This window comes from Molossus molossus, unplaced genomic scaffold, assembly GCF_014108415.1.
Source record: "Molossus molossus isolate mMolMol1 unplaced genomic scaffold, mMolMol1.p scaffold_m16_p_2, whole genome shotgun sequence".
NCBI lineage: Eukaryota > Metazoa > Chordata > Mammalia > Chiroptera > Molossidae > Molossus > Molossus molossus.
In genome coordinates, this window is record NW_023425355.1 from 56,680,445 (window position 1) to 56,698,417 (window position 17,973).

Genomic DNA, 17,973 nt, shown 5'->3' on the forward strand with positions numbered 1-17,973 from the left:
CCTTAGGCATTGTATCAGGAAAAATTCTGCTGCATGTGATGTCTGAAATTTTGTTGCCTACATTTTATTCTAGGATTTTATAGATTCATGAGTCACATTTAAGTCTTTCATCCATTTTGAGTTTATTCTTGTGTATGTATGGTGTAAGTTGGTGATCTAGTTTCACTTGTTTGCATGTAGCTGTCCAATTCTCCAAACACCATTTATTAAAGAGGCTGTCTTTACCTGGAAGATGTTTTTAAAGGAAAAATAGCCCTGGCCCATTACTTAGTGGTTGGAGCATTGGCCCGCAGACCAGAGAGTCCTGGGTTCAGTTCTCACTAGGGGCACGTACTAAAATAAATAAATAAATAAATAAATAAACAGCCAGAACTCTAGACCAATTACTTGGGACATTTACTCTTATTTAGTATTCTCGAGTGTTGCTTGGGAATCTGGACTCCAAAGTCCCTCATTCACCACACACATCTTCATAGCACACACACACAAATTTGGACAAAATTCTTGGGTATTAGAACTACATATATCATAATTTTAAAGGTTTATTGAGTATTTAATAATATCCATTAGATAAATGGGAACAGCTTAGTTTATGCCAAAATGAGGGCCCAGAATCTTTGGTTCACATTTTAAATTTAATGAGACAGGGATTTTTTAAATTGTGTAAGTGCCTAAAACATCACTATTCCTTATTAACTTGAAAATAATAATACATCTCTGAGTTGCAGTGACATCTACCTCTATCACACCATCTCTTTTTGAACTGAAACAACTTCCTGAACAAATTTCAAATTATCTTTCTCTTATAACTTCTCAATATCCTGTGTGGTAGATTATGTAAATGAGCTAAGCAGTTCATATGGGGAACAATCTTTAAGCAAACTGAAGGTAGCTCAATGTATAAAAAGCTTTTTTACTCTTTTGAAAAGAACAATAGCTGCTTATTTCCCCAAGTAAACAATCATATTCATTTCATTTTTCTTACAATTAATTACACTGGGTTTTATAAATTTCATAGTAATTTGAGCATTAACATACTTATCCAAAATGTAGCATTAAATTTAATATACTATCTTGAAAAGTTGTAGGCTTTAAATATGGTATTGAACAACCAGAGATATCACTTTCTTCTAGTTTGCAAATAACAAGTATTAGAATAGTTCTCTATTGTCATCCATCTTCTCCATTAGTTCATTAAAATATGCACTTTACCTATAAGCCTCTCAAGTTTCATGTATAACAGCTGGAAGCAGAAATATTTTTTACTGCTTACTACTTGAACTTCATTTTCAATTATCTGAAATATTAGATGGAAAAGGATCTAACCAAAATAACTTAACATAGGCTACAAAAAAAGTATACCCTTAGGTGACTTAATTATAGAGGTGGAAACGGGTTAATAATTGATTGCAGAGGTTTGCACTAAGTATTTTGCTTCTTTGGGTAAAAGTTAACTAGACATAAGGCAGCAGGTTATATTACAAGGAGCCCTATGAGAAAATCCTAAAGTGCAGGTTCTAGACCCAGCTTTACAACAAAGTAGTGTGCCACCATTTTCTTATTTATAAAGTGAAGATAAAAAACCAAATGTCATTAATCCTATGAACCTCACAGGATGTTATGGCTAGCACATGAACATAATATGATTGAAAGTTTTAAAAATCAAGTACCACTTGAAAGCCCCTAGTATAAGTTCAAGTTGTCATCTTGCTTAATATTATTATTATTACTATTATTAGTACTAATAATTATCACAAGTAAAAGGACTAGAAAGAAGATTCAGGTACTCTTTTAAGAACATTACATCCACAATTACATTTAATCCTTAAAAATTTCATAATGGAATGTTTTCCGAATTTTAAAAATAAAATAACAGAGGCACAGAACAGTTCAGTAATTTCACCAACATGATACAGCTAATGGAGCTAGAATTCAAATCCAAATGGTACAGCTCCAGAGCTTGTACTCTTGATAGCTTTGCTATACAAGGGTCACAGATTTCCTGATATAAGATTCTAAGGAAGCATATGGAACCAATGTGGGAAACTCAGGCAAGATTTTAGGTTGCAGCTTAGATGATAATCAAGTAGCCTCTAGATCAGGGATGGGGAACATCTTGCCGGCGGGTTGCATAAGGCCCACAAAATCATTTGGTCTGGCCTTACCAAGCCAATAGCAGGTGGTACTCAAAATTTGATAAATCTAGGAGCTTTTATCATAGCAACACAAATTTATGTTAAGTGAATCATAATAATAATGTAAATTTTGAGGGACAAACAAGGAATGTCCATTACAGGATAGACAGAACACATACAAGTCCATGATGGGACAGACACATATGTTTCTTGTTGGCTGCCCACTGCCCATCTGTTTGTATTGCGGTGACTCAGAGGACAGTCAGTATCAGGCAGTCTAGGAGTGTACATGTTGCAAAAGTGTTAACACACCATGGCAAAACTACAGCAATCCATTGATGATAAGAGGACATGTGATGAGATGATTCCTCCCAATGTTAATGACCTTGCCTCTGATGACTAACAGTGATGGTGTTGACTTCTTTGTTGACACAGACGATAATTCCAGTCCAACATTTATCCACACGTCCACAATCAACAATCCTCACAAAACTGAATATCAGATGAAAATTAAGGAAATTACAGTACACAGAAAAGACCTCAAGAGTCGATGATATGAACAATGGATATGTTCCAAATCCAAGATGCACTATTAGAACAGCGATCAAAGCAAAATAATCATGTCACTGGTGACACACACACTGGGTAACTATTAAAACCTGTGACATCCTACAAATGGTAACTACAGAAAACAAAAAGTTGATGCAGAGTGTCGATCTTTCCAAGAGAAGTGGACAAATAATTATTTTTTATTGAAGTCAAAGACAAACCTGTGTGTCTAGTTTATGATGATGCATTAGCAGTAATGAAAAAAGCCAATCTGAAGCATCATTACTGCTCAAAACATGCTCAAATCAATGAATTGGGAGGCCAAATGTGTCTGGATAAAATCAATGCTCTTTAGTGGAGTTTGAAATCACAAGCTGCCTTCACTAGGCCTCGTTGTGATAGAGACAACGTTATTCAGATGAGTTATGTAGTGAGCGAGCTAACTGCAAAGAAACTGAGGCCTTGTGTAGAGGGAGAGTTTGTGAAAGAATGCATGGTGGCTGCTGTGAAGTTGTTAGCACCAGACAAAGTGGAATTGTTTCACAGTGTTAGTTTGGCTGGGAGACCTGTCTCAGATCAGATTACTGACTTAGCACAAGATATTGAAAAAACACTGAAGGATTGTACAGGAGATCTCCAATTTTTCTCTCTGGCCTGTGATGAGACAATGGATATAAAAAAAAGGCCCAACTGGCCTTTTTCGTTCATGGGATAACTGCAGAGTTTGACACACGAGAAGAAACGCTGTCACTGGAAGCCATGCATGGCACTACAAGAGATGAGGATTTGTTGGAGAGACTTGTTTTATCAATGAAAAAACTTGAGCTAACATTTGAAAAATTAAGTGGCCTTACTACAGATGGAGCTCAAACTATGGTTGGCTTACAAAAAAGATTATTTGCACTTGTCAAGAAAGAACTTGATCCCAGTGATTTAATTATATGCCACTGCATCCTACACCAAAAAAGTATTTGTGCACAGTCGTTGCGGCTCTACAATGTGATGTCAACAGTAGTGTCATGCATAAATTTTGTCAAAAGCAGAGGGTTTAACAGCCACCAGTTTAAGGAGTTACTGAATGATCTCGACTCTGAGTATGGTGATCCTGTTTATCACTGTGAAGTGCAGTGACTGAGTCGCCGGAACATACTTGAAAGGTTTTAAAGAACTGTGGGGTAAAGTCAAGCAGTTTATTGACATGAAGGGAAAATCTTTCAGGAAATTCAAAGATAGCAAGTGGCTGTGTGATTTGCATTTATGGTGGACATTACCAAGTACCTCTCAGAGCTGAATGTCAAGCTGCAGGGCCCCAACCAGCTTCACGACTCCCTGCTTTCTAATGTGAAATCGTTTGAAGCTAAATTAAGGCTGTGGAAAGTGCAACTCAAAAGGAATAACACAGTACATTTCCCCACTCTGGAAGAACAAAAACCTTCAATACTTGAATATGCTGGTGAATGGGCAAAACTACTTGAGGCATTTAATGAAAGATTCAAGGACGTGAAATGTAAACAAGTGGAATGGCACATCTTTGCTACACTGTTCAATGTGCAACTAGCTATGTGGCTGATCATTCAGCTACAAAGCAATGATGAGCTGAAAGCTAGGTACAACAAACTCCCACTGATTGATTTCTATAAATGTTACATAAATAATGATGAATTTCCCACTTTGAGGAGACATGCATGGAAATATGGATCTGTGTTTGAAACAACTTACTGCTACGAGCAGTTTTCAAAACTTACCATCACCAAGAGTTGATTGCACTCCAAATTGACAGACAAAAACATGAAAAAGCAGTGTGAGTAGCAACATTATCAATACCAACTAACATCACACACTTCACCAAAGAGAAGCATTTCCAGCCATCACATTAGGGGTGAGTTAATTAAATGTTTGACCAAATATAGCGGGCTAATTTTTAAGTTGATAATTTTGCATGGTCCATGAATGATGTTATAAATATCCAAATGGCTCTTGGCAGAATAAAGGTTCCCCGCTCCTCTTGATCATACACTGCATCTGAAAGGTATTCTGCTTTGCTTATGTAAAAAAAATAAACTTTTGGGGCAAAGATGGCATAAAGATGCCCAGGAAAGAGGAAATTAAGACCTGAGTGGAAGGGTTCTAAGATGTCATGAGTGAAACCAATCAAACTATAAAACATGGCTTCCCTGCAAGGTTAGCAGGTGTCAGTGTACAACACAATCTCCCCTGCCTACCATAATTTGCATATAATGGACACTTCAGACGAAAGAAAATTAAAATTGACTTGGTGTTGCAGGGTAAATATTTGATCAGTCTGAAGCAGTTCTCTGCACCACTCCAGATCACAAGCAGGAAATTTACTAGACTTTCTCAGCCTCCTACCAACAGATACTCAGTAAGAACACAGCACAAATTTGCACTATAATTTTCACCTTTGTGATTCCCTCTTCTAATATCAAAGCTTCAATATTATTACAGAGAGTAATACAATGTAATTACAATTGGATTGCAGCCATAGAGAATGAGGCTGGCATAATGTGGTGGGAAGGGCACTGAACTTGAAGTCAGTAAGTCTGAGATTGGACCCATCTTGTGTCACTTACTATATATGACATTGAATAAATCAGCTAACCTCTTTCCCTTTGCATAATAAAGGCCAAATATCCTTTTCTCTCAGAGTGCTGGCAGAGGACTCTAATAAAAAATGTATGAAACACCATGTAAATGGTAAAGTAGTTTATAATTACAATTGTAAATTAATGAATTTTGCAAAAATAAATGTATCAATTTTAGGTAACCTATTGTTTTGAAAAAAAACATAATTCATGGAGTGAATGTTACTGACATTTTATTCTCTTTTTTTTTTTTTTTTATTTATTTTTTTTAATCCTCATCCGAGGACACTTTTCCATTTATTGTACAGACAGAGTGGGAGGGAGAGAGAGGAAGAGAGAGAGAGGGAAACATCGATGTGAAAGGGACACATCGAGTGGCTGCCACCCGCACGACCAACCAGGGCTGGGGACAAACTGCAACCGAGGTACGTGCCCTTAGCGGGAACCGAACCCGGGTCTCTCCAGACCACAGGCCGACGCTCTAACCGCTGAGCCAAACCGGCCAGGGCGACATTTTATTCTTATTGTTGGTTTATTATTTCTTTATTAAACAGCTTTATTGCCATATAATTTATATAACATACAATTCACGCATTTCAAAAGTATAATTCAAGATCTGGGGTATGTTTATAAAGTTATGAAACCATGACCACCATTCAGTTTTAAAACATTTCCTTCACCCTAAAATAATTCCCACATACAATAAACAGTCACTTCCAGTTTAACCTCCTTCCAGGCCTTGACAACTACTAATATACTTTCCGTCTCTATGGATTTGCCTATTCTGGACATCTGCAATTGGAATCATACAACATGTGGTCTTCTGCATCTGGCTTTTTCACAACACTTTTGTAATACTTTTGTTCTTCCATGTTGTAGCATATATCCATATTTTATGTCAATTTATTTCTAATACAATCATTTTTACATGTTGTTGTGTTAAATTTGTAAATATTTTTGTTAAGAATATTCTGCTCTTTTTTTTACCTCTCCTTCTAGGATTTGTATTATTATGCATATGGCGGTATTCTTGATATTGCCCCACATGTCTCTGAGGCTCTGTTTTTTCTTCTTTGATTTTTTTCTTTCTGTTTTTCAGAATGGACAATTTCTATAGATCAATCTTCAAGGTGTCAAACTGTTTCTGCCAACCTGAATCTGCTGTTGAATTTCTGTAGTGAATTTTTTTTTCAAGTATTTCAATTATTGTTCTTTCCAATCACAGAATTTCCATTTGGTTCTTTCTATAATTTCTACTTTCTTCGTAAAAAGCACTACTTTGTTCATTTTTGTCATATTTTCCATTAAGTCTTCATTCATGGTTTCCCTTCCTTCTTTGAACATTATAATAATAGCTGCTTTGAAAACCTGTTGGCTAATTGCTACAGCAGGAGATAGAGACAGTTGAAATTGACTGTTTTTTTCTTAGTATATGCCATGCTCTCCTATTTCTTTGTATAGTTCTTTTTCTACTGCTGAAAACTGGACATTTTGGATTATATACCAGGATTTTTGTTATATTCTTTTCTTTTAAGCCTGGTTTCCTAAGGGTGAACTCTGTGTCCTAGTAATTTTGTGGTCAATCAATGATTGTACAGAGGTTGTACACAACCACCCTGACCCTGTAAAGGTTCTATCTTCTGCAAATAGATCTGTGTGTGGGAAAGGGAGCATATTCAAAGTTCACACCATTTTTAAGTTTTCCACAACTTTTATTTTCCATTGATCCCTTTCACATCTCCTCTGTGCACTACCTCAGGGTTGACTAACAGTATGTGGCTGGCTTGAACCCTCTCAAGTCTCCACTGTCTGCTGCACATGTACACAATCTCAGATAGTAATGTGTTTTTCACAACCTGAGGTTAGCAGAACTGTTGGCCCTCCCTACTGGCTAAACTTCATCAAGATGGTCACTTCTACCAGTACTGTCACTGGACAAAGCCATCACACACCTCTTCACATCAAATGAACCACCCTCTACAATGACAGTGCAGCTACAATTCTTACATCCCACTCCACCACAGGTATTGACTAATCTGTGTGTGTGGGGGGAAGTGAGGGGCAGTCCACACACAACTAAGCATCTCCAGGCAAAATAAAACAGATTCCCACTCTTAGTACCCAAAGTCCAATAGTTTTTTCAAGTATAACTGATTGTTGTAGGCCTTTGGTTGACTTCCAGGGTGCTTAAAGGGTTGTTTTTGTCAACTTACCAAGTTTTAGAGTTTATCATTGTTTTTTAGAAAGTAGATTTGTAGATACTCACCAAGCCACAGCCAGAAATCCTGCCCAAATTATTGATCCTTTAAATGGCAAAATTTAATAGAAATGTTATACATTAGGGATTTGTGTTTTGTTTGGTTTCATTTTTTTTTACTTAGTATTTCAAATACTTAATGTAAGAAAGGCAATGTAAAAAGTCATGTTAATAATTTTTTATTGCCCAGCCAGTGTGGCTCAGTGGTTAAGTGTCAATCCATGCACCAGGAGGTCGCCAGTTCTATTCCCAGTCAGGGCACATGCCCAGGTTGTGGGCAAAATACCCAGTGAAGGGCATGCAGGAGGTGGCCAATCTATGTTCTCTTTCATTGATGTTTCTATCCCTCTCTCCCTCTCCCTTCTTCTCTCTCTAAAATCAATAAAGAATTTTTTTTTTTTTTAATCCTCACCCGAGGACATTTTTTGTTCAGATAGAGCGGGAGGGAGAGAGAGGAAGAGAGAGAGAGAAACATCGATGTGAAGGGACACATCGAGTGGCTGCCACCCGCACGACCAACCAGGGCCGGGGACAAACTGCAACCGAGGTACATGCCCTTAGCGGGAACCGAACCCGGGTCTCTCTGTACCGCAGGCCGACGCTCCAACCGCTGAGCCAAACTGGCCAGGGCAATAAAGAAATTTTTAAAAATTATTTTATAATGATTATATATTGATAGGATAACATTTTGACATACTGGATTAAGTAAAATATATTATTAAAATTAATTTCACTTGTTTATATTTTTTCTTCAATGTGGCTCCCAGAATTTAAAAAAAATACCTATATGCCCTGAATTATATTTCTATTAAGCAGTAATAGTCTAGATCTAACACACAGTTTACAGGAAGTATAGAACAGAGAAATGTATCAAATAATGTAATAAGGATACAAACTGTATTGGAAAAATTATTCAAATTCTTCAACAAATAAATTGCAAAAAACTAGTGGGAAGGAAAATATAGGGACTAAAAGAGATATAAGGGATATATCTATAAATCGTAATGTGTAAAACTTTTTTTTTAATTATTTTTTGTTTATTGATTTGAGAGAGAGATGAAGGGAGAGGGAGAGAAAAACACTGATGAGAGAGAACATCGATTGGCCACCTCCTGCATGGCCCCCACTGGGGATGTGACCCACAACCTGTGCATGTGCCCTGACTGGGAATCAAATTGGCGACCTCTTGATGCACGGGTCGATGCTCAACCACTGAGCCACACCAGCCAGGCTAATGTGTAAAACATTTTAGGATTCTCATTTGAACAAAGAAATTAAAAAAACTACCTATACATTTATGAGATAGTCTGGGAAATTTGAAGTGTACAACGTATTTGATAATATTAAAATATATTGTTTATTTTAAGGTATAATATGGTATTATAGTTAGGTTAAAGAAGAGTTTTCAGATCTTGTAATCAGACACTGAAGTTTTATGAATAAAATTATATGATATCTTGGACTTCAAAATACATATAGGAAAATAAGAGAGGAAATTGGGTAGGGAGGTAGATGAAGAAAAATTGCGTATGTGTTGAAAATTATTGAAGTTATATGATGGGTGAGTGTTGGGTTCATTCATTCTCTCTACTTTTATATGTTTAAAATTTTAGATAATAAAAAATTAAAACAAGACAGTTTTGAAGAATTGTTAATGATTTCGGAGAACAATAGAATACAATACTAAAAGAAACAGTAAGATATAAAACTAAAATTAATAATGAAAAAAATTTAAATTAGTTTCATGGGAAGAAGGGGTGATTAAAAAGAACTTCAACTTTATATTAAATTCTCTTTAATTAATTTTTACATTTTTCATCATAAAAAAGTACACCTCATACATAAAAGTTTATTACCAATTATTTGAACAAAATTTAAAAACTGAAAAGAAATACATCGAAATACAGGGTAGGGCAAAAGTAAATTTATAGTTGTTCATATGGAAAATAATATAATATAATACAAAATAATACAAGAATAAACTCTGTGTTTCACATATTCACAAGTGTGCTTTTGCCCCACGCTGTACTAATGGCAATTATCTCCATGTTGTGTGATTATGAGGTATATTTTTATTTGTATATATTTTGTATGTCATTTTTATTTTCTTTATATTTTTCCTATTCCTTACATTGAAGATGTATTACTTTTTCATCATCAAAACAGGAATGATAACTTTTGTGTGGGAAACTTTTTTTTACTTTGCTTTCTGCTCTTCCTATCTATGTTCATATAGATGTATGGCTATTCAGCCATTCATTAGATGGTATATTTTAATAGGTCACATTTTGCAAAGCACTTGTAGACATTTCCAAATGTTTAGTTTCACATATAGTATTAAGGTTTATATGCTTACACCCCTCTGACATAGCACATTGGGAGGGTATTATTACTCCCACTTTCAGATAAGTAAACAGACTCAAATATTTGCAAAAGTAGCAAGGTAGTAACAAAACTTGGACAAGAACCCAGGTTTCATTACTCCTAGTTTAGTGCTCTTTTCACTACAACATCTTACCTCCCATAAAGAATATCAAACTCAGAATACAATTAATTTATTTAGTAATAATTAAAATAACAAACTCAGGCCCAATTATTGAAGGTATTTACCTCAATTGACTATACTATCCATTTTGTTTAACTGAAACCAAGAGCCATGTGCAGGGAAGAGGCAGTCAAACGAAATAACAGGGAGGAAGCAATAGAATTCTGTGACATATGGCATGCTTGCTGATGAAATCAAAGGTATGTTTCATGCCAGCTTTTAGTCTGCAAAGTGTCGTTCATTTCACTAGGAGGTATACCACATGCCAGGAAATGCACAACCTCCTAGCCTTTTCTTTTGAAGGCTAAACCCATGAGAGCATGGAGTTGGCATGCCTTAATGGAACATTGAATGCAATATGCTTGACCCATTTGTGGGTACAAAGTATCCAGATTATACACTGTGGAGAACTGTAGGTTGTCATCTGGATTCCCTATCAGCTCAGAAAAACTGGGGATACCATTATGACTTAGGTTTATCTCTGGCAAAGGAATAAGAATTTATAATTTCAGAAAATAAAAATAATGCCCAGAAAAAGGGATTCACTGGGTAAGACAGGGGTCTTTACCAGAAATATCACTGTCACTATGGTTGACTTGGTCCTTCAGCTGGTATGGCCAATCTTTTTCATTTGTTAAACTCACATGCAGATGACTCCTTACTGAGAAGTTGGTTTGTATAGGGGAAGAAATGAAATATTTGGAGTTCATTCCGAGTACAGACATCTCTTGGCTACAGTAAGGAGTATATGTCCTTGAGAAGCAGCATATTGGACAAAGTGTTTGAGTCAGACAGATCAGCTCTTCCATTCACTTAACTTCATGTTTGCTCATCTATAATACTGCAATAACAATATCTATTTACAATGTTGATGTGAGAATTAACAAAAGCATTTTCTGGATACACTTTGTGGCAAAAGGTGTATAGTATATATAGCATAAAGTTACCAACAATGGTTAAATGGTACAATTATTAACTTGATTATTAAATGGTGGCACTAAAGGCAAGTTTTTGCTGTTTTCTTTTTACAATAAACACATTCTAATATTATAATGAGAAAAAGAGTCATCACATACCATTTTAAAATAATATATGTAAAATTCCTGCTCTAGGGTGGAACACACAGTAAGCACTCACTTCCTCACTGCTGGCTGCATCATTGTCATTAACTCATTAGTATCTTACTGTTCCTATTATAGGTGTGAAAATAGAGGCTTAAAAAAGTTTAGTAGCTTTTCAACTGCATATATCTCAGAAGCAAGTAAAATGCCTAACATACTGCTTGAAATATACACATATATAGATACATCTCATTTCACGAGTCATGAATAAGTAGATTTGGTTGAGAAAGTCACTAACCCAAACTTGAGCAATACACACTAGTCTCTCACTAAATCAGACTGCTTGAAAATGGAACAACATTTTGACAAGGGGACAGTGTATGAGAGAAGCGATGAGAAATTTTGACATAGAGGCATGAAATAACACCAAGAAAGGGAAAGGATTTCCAGTAACAAAATTTAAAAGATTATAATGCTCTTTAATAATAATTTACCAATTCTCATAGATTACAATCAGTAGGTACATTTTTTTTTTTGTCTAACATCACCACATTTGCTGAATACAGGCATACGGACACACACGCGTGCGCGCACACACACACACAAAGATCTCTTCCCCACACCTCAGAAACCCAAGTGTCATTTTGCTGCTTCCAAACTAAATAAAAATCCTACTATAGTACTTTCCTTTCATTCCTACTCTAAATCTGTCCCTCTTTCCTCTCCTTTATCAAAGTTTACTTGACATATATGTCCCTTTCTCTCATGTATTTTCCAAATATCTACCTATCAACAACTTATTCAAAATGATTAATTACTAATTATAACCAAATGAGTTACTCCTCTCAGAAGTAGTTCATTTTTCAGAGGTCTTTTGGAAATTCAGAACCTTTGACTAAAGGTATTAATTTCTAGTTTTGAAACTTAGGCCCCATAGGAGATCATTAAAGAAGATATCTTGTGTGGAGTGGGCTTCCTATTGAGACTCCAAAGCCAAAGTATTCCAGCAACCCCTGGCTTTATGGAGCTGAGTTCTAGCTGAACCTGATCCTCCAAGCCTCAGGGCAGACAGGACTGGCCTAAATCCTCACAGAATATCTTCTATAGATTTAATATTAAGAAAAAGAGAATTGAGCTTGTTTCTAGATAGAAACTAACACATGACTTTTCCCCCTGTACAGCCTCAGAGGGACTCAGTGTCACATCACAGGTTGCTTGAACATATGAATTAACACTGCTGCATAGGTTGAGAATTTGGTGCTTCTTATGAATTGTAGTATTCATGTGCTTATATGCAATTCCTCTAGTAGGACTCAATGATACAAAGCTAAAGTTCTTTCCCCCTCTACCAGTGCTGGAGTAGTTCTGAGAAGCTATTGACTTCAAGTTAGTAAAAAGAAATTGGTATTTGTACAACATTTTTTGTTGTTGTTCGCTGAGTCTTATTTGGTGTTTGTTTCAAATACCTACATTAAAAATGTCCGGGCCCGCGGGCAGATTTGCCTCAGCAGTTAGAGCATTGGCCTGTGGATCAGAGAGGCCCTGGTTTGATTCCCGCTAAGGCAGTGTTCCTCAACCTTCCTAATGCCGCGACCCTTTAATACAGTTCCACATGTGGTGACCCCTAACCATAAAATTATTTTCATTGCTTCTTCATAACTGTAATTTTGCTAATATCATGTCTTAGGCAACCCCTGTGAAAGGGTCATTCGAGCCCCAAAGGAGTCGCGACCCACAGGTTGAGAACCACTGCGCTAAGGGCTCATACCTCAGTTGCAGTTTGTCCCTGGCCCCAGATGGGGTCAAGTAGGTGGCAACCAGTTGATGTGTCTCTGTCACATCAATGTTTTTCTCTCTTTCTTATCCCTCTCTCCCTCCTGCTCTATCTGAAGATAAATACAAAAAATGTCCTTGGGTGAAAATAAAAAAGAAAAGTGAAAAGAAAAAAAAAGCCCACAGTAACTGACTCTGACTCAACAAAACATATAAATTACAGTCAACACTCTGGATTCTGGCATACTATCAGCAATAAATGTCTATTGATTAGAACTTTATACAGTACCATAATAGAGATCTCTCATGATGATCCTAAAGAACAGCATAAACTAGAAGTGCCTTCTGAATACTCAAAGAAAGGCTATACTCCATTCATTATAGTTTTACATTTAAATGTAGTTTACTGAATTCTCATTTCCTGGAAGTGGTACAAAGCATATTACTTGATGAAGCAGGGCGTCTGATTCTTCAATCACGCTAAATTTATAAAAACACTACCATCAACGTATGGACCTCTGAATCATCCTCTAGGCCCACTATAACTTTCTCTGATCTAGTGTCACCTTAAAGCATTTATTCAAGTGTGACTAACACATTGGTGACAACCACTATGTTTAGAGATAAGTAGTCATTTATATCTCTAAGGTATCTTGACATCAGAATACACAGAGGATGACAAATGTGGCATGAGCAGTAATCATTTACAAACTACTTGTCACAGAAAATGAACGGGGTGTAGGCTATCTTTTGGCAATGCTGTCAGTGTTTCACATAATACGTAGCCTGGACCTCCAATTCTGTTTAATTAAGAGAATATTATAAACATTAATTAAATGCATTTAATTTTTAAAGCAATTTAAAGTTCATAGTTTAAAGAGGAAAACTAAAAACAATAGACATGGTCTCTGTGCAATGTAATTAATGTTTGGGAAGTAGTCACTGGAGCACAGCATAATGAGGTTGACAAGTCAGTAGCCTTGACATTTCTAAATAACATCACAACTCAAACATCATTTTAAAAAGCACTGAAAATTAAATGTGGTACATCAGGTATACTGAACTGCAGTGCCAGTTGGGAGGGGGGATTTGGCAGTTAAAAGTTTGCAGTCTCCAACCAACAACTAGGACATAAGTTAGAAAGAATGGTGTACAAGCTGACACAGGAGGAAACATCAAAAGGTGTAAACACTGTTAATTTTTAAAAAATAACAATACTAATAATAGTTGAAATCAAAATCAGGTATATGTTAAATAAGGAGTTCTTTCATATTTATTTCTTATATTCCTTTTTTCTTGTTCCTTAGAGTCAATGAAAATGAAATATTAAGGTTTGCAACTTCTTTGGAAAAGAGTACTACAATGGTACCATAGCACATACTTTCTAATTTTTTCATGAAATTTTCTGAGCATGATGATCAGCGCAACCTTTTTCTTCTTAATTAAGAAATGAAATGGAGATGTCACTATAATATAATACCTAAACCTTATGCTGAGGAAAATTTTGAAAGCCCTGACTCTTTCAAGCGTGGAGGCTTCTGTCCTAGGATTAACTTGATCATACAACATTTTTTTGAGGCATTCTCCTATGAAATACTGGAATGCTTCCCTCTGAATATAAGCCAACATAATGCCCAACAACCTTAAAAGCAATCATATAGTTTGCAGCTTTGAATTCTTACAGAGAATATTTAAATGACTCTTCTCTGAAACAAGGACCTTCCAAATAGATGTATCTCAAAGCTGTTACATGCTTTCTCACTCTTCAAAGAAATTAACAGCACACCCAACCCTACTATGGGTTTGCCAAATCCTTCCTCTAGATCTGGGTTCCTTATAAATCCATGATATTGCAAGATTTAAATTTTGCCTATGTTTCTGCTACACTATGCCTTACCTGTTGCTCAAAATTTTTTGTACTATGCCAGATTGAGATGCCATAATAACAAGACTAGTCACCATTGTCAACATATAAGAAATTCCAACAGGAAGTACATGATCACAAAATCTCTGTAGTTAACCAGATTTTTAAAAACTCCAGTGGCTTTCTTATTTAACATCTGATTATAATCTTACCTGTATGAGCCTATCCTAATTAAAAAATGCAAACTATTGAGAAAATTTTTATATATATGAAGATGTTAATCTCAGCATTGATTAAAGAATTCAAATACTGGGGAAGATATACAGTGGGTCAAAGTAGGTAAATAGTTCTATTTTGGTATAGCCACTTGATTAACTATTATGCCACCATTAAAAGTAAAGGCAGCCCTGGCCGGTTTGGCTCAGCGGTTAGAGCGTCGGCCTGCGGTCCGGAGAGACCTGGGTTCGGTTCCCGCTAAGGGCACGTACTTCGGTTGCAGTTTGTCCCCGGCCCTGGTTGGTCGTGCGGGTAGCAGCCACTCGATGTGTCTCTTCACATCGATGTTTCTCTCTCTCTCTCCCTTCCTCTCTCTCCCTCCCACTCTATCTGTACAAAAAATGGAAAAATATCCTCGGGTGAGGATAAAAAATAAATAAATAAATAAAAGTAAAGGCAAACTATGTAAAGACTTGAAAATATGTTTATGATATGCTAAGTAAAAGAAAAATAAATATACCTTATTGTTTATACTAAGTCAAAATGAATCTATGAATAAGAAGCACTAAATGAAAACATCTAAAAAGGACCAAATGAAAATGCATAAAAATGACAGCAGTTAAGATGTTGAAATTATTATTGATTTATATTGTCCACAAGTTATCTGTTATAGGCATATATATTTTAAATTTAAAAGTTTGGCCCTGGCTAGTATAGCCAGTTGGTTGGGCATCGTCCGGTGCACTGAAAGGTTGTGGGTTCAATTCTCAATCAGGGCACATACCCGGGTTGCAGGCTTAATCCCTAAGAGAGGGTATTTGGGAGGCAGCAGATCGAGTTTTCTCTCTCCCTCTCCTTCCCTCTCTCTAAAAATCAATAAAAAGTTTTCAAAAAACCTGTTTGTATAAGGCTGTCTTAAAAGATAGTAATCTAATTTTCAGCTAAGATTGTATACTTCCTAATTACTTTTATGTTTCATTCCTCAGGACTTTATTTTTTTAATATTTTTTCTTTATTGATTTTAGAGAGAGAGGAAATGAGAGGGAGAGAGAGATAGAAATATCAATGAGAGAGAACATTGATTGGCTGCCTCCTGCATGCCCCCCACTGGGGATTGGGCACAAAACCTGGGCATGTGCCCTGACCAGGAATCGAACTGGTGACCTCTTAGTGCATGGGTTGATACTCAACCACTGAGTCACACCGGCTGGTCAATCCCCAGGATTTTAGAAGAACATCTATAGACTGTAAACTCTGGATGATTAATTTAAGCATTTACACTAATACAATCTGAAAAGTACTGTAGCTCATCGAAGTTCAAAGGTGGCAGCTATTTTTGCAGTCAGGTTTGACTGGGTCAAGATAATAGTTTCTTATTGATGAAAAATTCCCTGCAAGAAAACAGAAGTAGTTTGTTTACACAGTCATGCACCACAAAACAATGTTTTAATCAATGAGGGACTGCATATATGATCTCACAAGATTACAACAGAGCTGAAAAATTGCTATTGCCTAGTGATGTCACAGAACAATGCATTACTCATATGTTGGTGGTGATGTTTGTGTAGTGTTTATAAAGTCTACAGTAGTGTGCAGTCATGTCCTAGGCCTTGACATTCACTCACCTCTCACACTCACTCAGGGGGCTAACTTCCAGTCCTGCAAACTTCATTCACGGTAAGTGTCCTATACAGATATGCCATTTTTTATCTTTTATACTGTATTTTTACTGAACATTTTCTATGTTTAGATACAAAAATACTTACCACTATGCTACAAATGCCTACAGTATTAGGTACAGTAACACCCTGTATAGGTTTGTAGCGTAGGCTACACCATATGGCCTAGGTGTGTAAGTTTAAGTGTACCTATGATGTTCGCACAATGATGACATGTAAGTGACACGTGACTATACAGAAAAAAAAAGGCTTTTCTTGGTAATTTTAGTTGTTTGGCAAAGAAGAAATAGTAGATTATGAAAGAGAGAAACACGTGCCTGGTGACTAAGGAACACTGGCTATGGAATCTAAAAGGGGGTCATTCATAATTATACATTATTTGTGATTCACCTATTTTTAATTATCACCCAGTAAGGTAGAAGACATATCAGGAATGAAAGTGAGGGAATCACTACAGATCCTATAAACATTAAAGAGTATAAAATAGGGGAATTTAAGGGAAAACTTTATAGCATAAATTCAACATCATTAAAAAAAAATGAGAAAATTTCTGGAAGGAGGAAAGTGTAGCTTCCACTTACTCCATTGCTATCTTGGATCTCTAAATAACAACAATCTTAAACTATTTTGGAAAATAGAAAATATTTACAACTAATTTTATTAGGCCAGTTGTAAATATTTATAAACTTCACAAGGATTTTACAAGAAAAATATGTATACACAAATATCTGCCATGCACACAAAATCATCGACACAATATTATTAAATATAACCCAGCAATATATACAAAAGGATAATAAATCATAACCATGTAGTGTTTATTGTAGGGATTCAAGGTTGGTACAATATTCAAAAATCAATGTTACATTGTTGAGAGGATAAAATAAAAAATTTATACAATTATCTCAATAAGTGCAGAAAAGTATTTGACAAAATTTAATACCCATTTTTTTTTATTTTAAGAAAACTTCTCTGCACACTATAAATAAAAGAAACTCCATCAAACCAGTAAAGGGCATCTTTGAAAAACCTTACAGTTAAGCTCTGGCTAGGTGGTTCAGTTGGATGGAGCATAGACCTATACAGCAAAAGGTTGCAGGTCCAATTCCCAGTCAGGGCACATACATACCTAGGTTGTGTGTTGGAGCATGTAAAACCAATGTTTCTCTCACACTAATGTTTCTCTAGCTATACTTCTCCCTCTTAAAACCAATTTTGAAAAACACATATCCTCGGGTGAGGATTAAAAAGAAAAAAACAATTTTTTTTCATCCTCACCCCAGGACATTTT

General features: G+C 35.9%; 1 pseudogene; it reads left to right on the forward strand.

The window, feature by feature from the left end:
- Positions 1-2,515: 2,515 nt before the first annotated feature.
- Positions 2,516-17,973, forward strand: part of LOC118635310 — a 32,716-nt pseudogene continuing 17,258 nt past the window's right edge.